We start from the raw sequence: 4,285 nt of genomic DNA, 5'->3' as shown, positions 1-4,285 counted from the left end.
AAACACCTTGTTCCTTCATTTGGTCTGTAATAACCTGAGCTGGTTCCCTTGGAAAGCTTATTTATTCTCCTTGGCTGCTGAAGTGGATGCTGAATTTTGAGCATCCCGAGAAGAGACGGTGCGCAGATGGGATTCTTTGTTGCTGAAGCTTTTGTTGGACAATTATAAGACTCATTTATATAGCTGTTTATATATTAAAATTGTTGGGTTGCCTGGGGCTACGGATAAGCGCTCCTTGTTTGACATATCTCTAAATAAATATAAAGGCACATTATTAATGGATACAGCTTTAAAAGCAAACACCCAGAAATGCACTTACAATAAGGGGAGGAAAAACCAAGGTTACATCATGTTGCTAGAAGCCAACTGCTTTGTTTTCTAAAATGTTTCTCTGTAGGACACAGATGATTTTTTGACTCATTCAGTGTTTGAGCATCCAAAAAGTCTCACAGTTGTTCCAAAATTCTTTCAACAGCATCCCGAATGGCATTAACAGACAGTTACACTATTTTACTGTCCAGCTTATCCTTTCCCCCTGATGGACTCATGTTTGTCAGGGAGCTTTGGGAGGAATATTCTGTATTTCTGGAGAGCAGTGTCCCTGCTGAGGCAGGAATCAGCTTTCTGGGGCTTTTCGATCCACATCATTTTGTGATCTCAAGATGTGTGGTTGTCCCTGGGCTTGTGCAAATGAAAGTGTACCTCTGGGTGAGCACCAGGAGTCACCAGGAGGCTGAAGCTAGTTATGGCTGGCACAAGAAAGGATCTCTCAAGTTCATAAGGAACCATTTTTACTGGCAACCATGAACTTGATTGTGTGTTTTCTGCTACCCCTGGTGCACTCCTTCTCTGGAGAATGGTGTTTCCTTCCTCTTCCTCCTCCTCTCCTCCTCTCCTCCTCCTCCTTCTCCCCCTCCTCAGACCACTCAGGCTTGAAGTCTCCAGTCTGGTTTTGCTCCTAGCCCCATTGGTCACTCCCCAACCCCACCAGGAACCAGTAGTTACTTGCTTTGGACCTGGAGGGCCCAGATTCAAGCAGGCTGGTGGCCAAGGATGGGCTGTCCTGCCTCTGTGGGGGCGGGAGCTGAACCAGGGGTCTGGGTCTGCAGGGCTGGTGGAGAGCTGGTGCCCCCTGCTCTGCCTGCAGGAAGGATGATGGTTTTGCTGCCATTCACGCCTGTAGTTTTCGATGCAGACAGGAGCTGGGGCAAATGTGGGACCTGTGCACCCACACCTTGGGGGGCTGGCTGGCCCCTGGGGGGCAGTGACATGGGTGCCCCTATTTCTCACCCCTTCAAGTGGCTAGCCTCTTTCCTATGCAGATATTTGATGGCAGTCACACCTGTAGATGCGTGAATTGCTCTCTTCCTCACTGGGTTTGCCCCTCTGGGTTAAGAGGGTTTTGGCTGGGGGCATTCCTGTCTGTTTGCTTTAGGGAAGCAGTGGGAATTCACCCACTGGGCAGGGTGAAGGCGAGGCAGCTGGGGACAAGGCACAGCAGTGCAGTGTGTGGGAGAAGGGAAGGGAGGGAGAGGGAAAGGAGGAAAAGGATTAACGAGAAGCACAGTCCCATGGCAGTAGAGTTGTGCTCTAGGCAGGAGGTGTGTGTGAGTCCGCCTCTGCTAACATCTAGCTCGGATGCTGGGAAAAACCTGAGAATGGCAGCAGGGCACAAGCATGGTGAAAGCTCCCGTGCCACCTCGAGTGCTGTTTGTTGAGACATTGCCTCCAGTGTCCTGGCCAGGCTCCAGGGGGTTTTGCAACCCCCCCTCTTCCAGCAACCCAGGATTCAGTCATCCTGAATTCCTCTGGTCTCCCTCCCACGGGCAGCTCTCTGTCACCAGTGGGACGGCTCTCCCAAGACGAGGGACCGGACCTGGCTCTCCTCTGCGTGCTGTCAGCCCGTAGCTGAGTCCCTCCTGTTGGAAAGCCACTCACTGCACGGGTCCACACGTGCTCAGGGGGCTTTGCCATGGTGTTCCCTCGGTGTACTCCTCAAGCAGGCATGAAAAACTGCGCGGTATCAAGCTGGCTGTGTTTAACTTTTGGGTACGTTGGTAACTTGCAGTCCTCCACTGCACGGAGGAGCTCAGGGGAACGATGAAGGACACACAAGTGTTGGAAGTGCAGAGACAGAGGATAAAAGGGCAGGCTAGGCTGATCAGGCTCCAGCCAAAAAAATCTCCAAAGCAGCAAAACAGAGATGGATAAAGGGTTGCCAGTGAGTCAGGGGGAAGGAACGGCAGCATTGTCTCTTGTTTGAGCAAAGAGTCTATAATGGAAGAAGATTGAGTGCCAGGGAACTAATATCCCTCTGCAGCGATTGTTTGATCCTTCCCTTCCCCTCCAAAAAAGCAAGTTGCTGCTGGCTAGCTTGCAAGTAAAAAAACCCAGTCCAAGAAATAATCAAGTCTCTTGTGCCAATAAGCGCATCTGTCAGTGTGTCAGTGTTGATCCTCCTTCAGTACATGCCACATGCTCGTTTCTTTACACAAGATGGGCTAGAAGGGCCATTAACTAGATTAGAAATTCTAAGGCACAATTAAAAAACATGCTGCTTCTTTGCTTTAATCTTCCCTCCTTTAGCTCCCAGGCTTGTTTTCGTGCCGGCCTGACACAGTCCTCAGTTGGCTGGCGGCGGTAGGCTATCATTACACAACCGTGGCTGGTTTCTGAGCTGTGCAACACCCTGCAGCACCTCGGCAGCAGCACGCCAGCCCGCGAGGCTGTCCTGCAAAGGAGTAACCCCACCAGCTGGCAAAGCGAGAGCTGCGTTTACAACCCGGGGGGGGGAGAAGGTGTGAGCAGGAGAGGCAACGTGGGGGCTCTGACGGGCAGGAGCAGCCCTGTTCAGAGCCCTCCCAATGCCCCGAGCAACATCTGGTAGCACGGGGGGACGGCAGCCTGCTCGCTGGCATGGGGAGCTGCTCCTTAATTGCTGTGGCGTTGTGCAAATGCGGTGGGAATTTCACAGAGGACATAACGTATTCTAAAATGATTGTTTTTATTCCTTGGGTAAGTGTTTTCCTCATGCAGAACAGCATTTATTACTGTTATTAATGGCCTCACCGGTCCTCGTGCTCGTTCTGAATCTTTATGGCTACTGTCATTGTACAACGCTGAAGGTACAGACCCGATCCGGGACTGCCTGCATTGCAAACAGGTTAAGGGTTTGATTTTTGGCAGGTTTGGGCACTGGGATATTTTTGCGTTCTGTCCTGTGTTTTCTGCGCCGAAAAGTCCTCCTCGTCACTGTGTGTGGAATACAGCAGAAGAATGCTTCCCTGCTGTAGGAAACTATGGGCAGTATAATTGCCTCATTAATCCCTCTGAGATTTCAGAAATGAATGCCACAGTTTCCTAGTATTTCTGTAGGACCCTATTTGCTTATGCTTTTTAAAATTCTACAAGATGTTTCCATATATTTATGTTTAGGATGCGTTATGGAGGCCTTTCATCCTTCTCTGAAGCACAGGATGAAGTATGGGTCACTTCTGGAATAAAGTAGTAAGACTTGTGATCCTGTCGTCCACTACATCTAATATGGCAAATTCTGTGTTGCCATGAAAGCCGTTGTCCTTTTTGGGACTAAATGACTTGGTGGGGTTGCTTTAAACGTAGAGCTACACCTATTTGATACTGGTTTGGATGAAAGAACAAGATCTTTCACTCTCCTTATGGTGGAGTGCCAGCAAGGTTTAAAATTAATATCCACAAACATTAGAGAGGGAAGGAAATGAAAGAAACATTTCTTCCCCAGAACCAGCCCTGCTTTCCTGCCTTTTCCATAACTGCATAGATGTCTGTCATATTTGGCACCAGAAAACATTAAAAAGTTTTTAAATACCAGGAATTCTTCTCTGTCTTTAAATGTAGACCAACAGGAATGCAATGGAAAAAGAGCAAAGGGCAAAAGAGAACCGAGCCGGTCAAGCAATTAACATGGTTCTGCATAGAGCACTTCTTCCTGCTTAATAAAACGCACAAAATATCCATCCCATCTGTGTTTGGAAAAGCTAGTGCAAGGTAGCAAGCACTGCCTCTGGCCTGCTGTGTCCTGGGATCTGGAGAGAAGCCTGGGGCTGGGGGACATGGGCTCAGCTTCCAGCTTTCCACATTCGCTCCAGATCGCCAGCAGATTCCAGCAGTTTGGGAGAGCTGCCTTGAGATGCTTGTGGTCTTACTTGCTAGAAATACTGAGCACCTACCGTATTCACTGAGTCTAAGCACAATAAACCGTGGTAAATCAGGCTCCTGGCTCTCTGAACGCAGACATCTGAAATGA

At 49.2% G+C, this 4,285-nt stretch overlaps 1 long non-coding RNA gene across 1 annotated transcript; it reads left to right on the top strand.

Moving 5' to 3' along the window:
- Nucleotides 1-2,782: 2,782 nt before the first annotated feature.
- LOC121067364 lies at nt 2,783-3,849 on the top strand. Its single transcript, XR_005818265.1, has 2 exons — nt 2,783-3,015; nt 3,436-3,849. It is a non-coding gene; the product is annotated as an uncharacterized LOC121067364 (long non-coding RNA).
- Nucleotides 3,850-4,285: the final 436 nt, after the last annotated feature.

Source organism: Cygnus olor, chromosome 3 (genome assembly GCF_009769625.2).
Source record: "Cygnus olor isolate bCygOlo1 chromosome 3, bCygOlo1.pri.v2, whole genome shotgun sequence".
NCBI classification, from domain to species: Eukaryota; Metazoa; Chordata; class Aves; order Anseriformes; family Anatidae; genus Cygnus; species Cygnus olor.
Note: the sequence above shows the minus strand (reverse complement) of the source record. Positions and strands in the feature narration are given on the sequence as shown.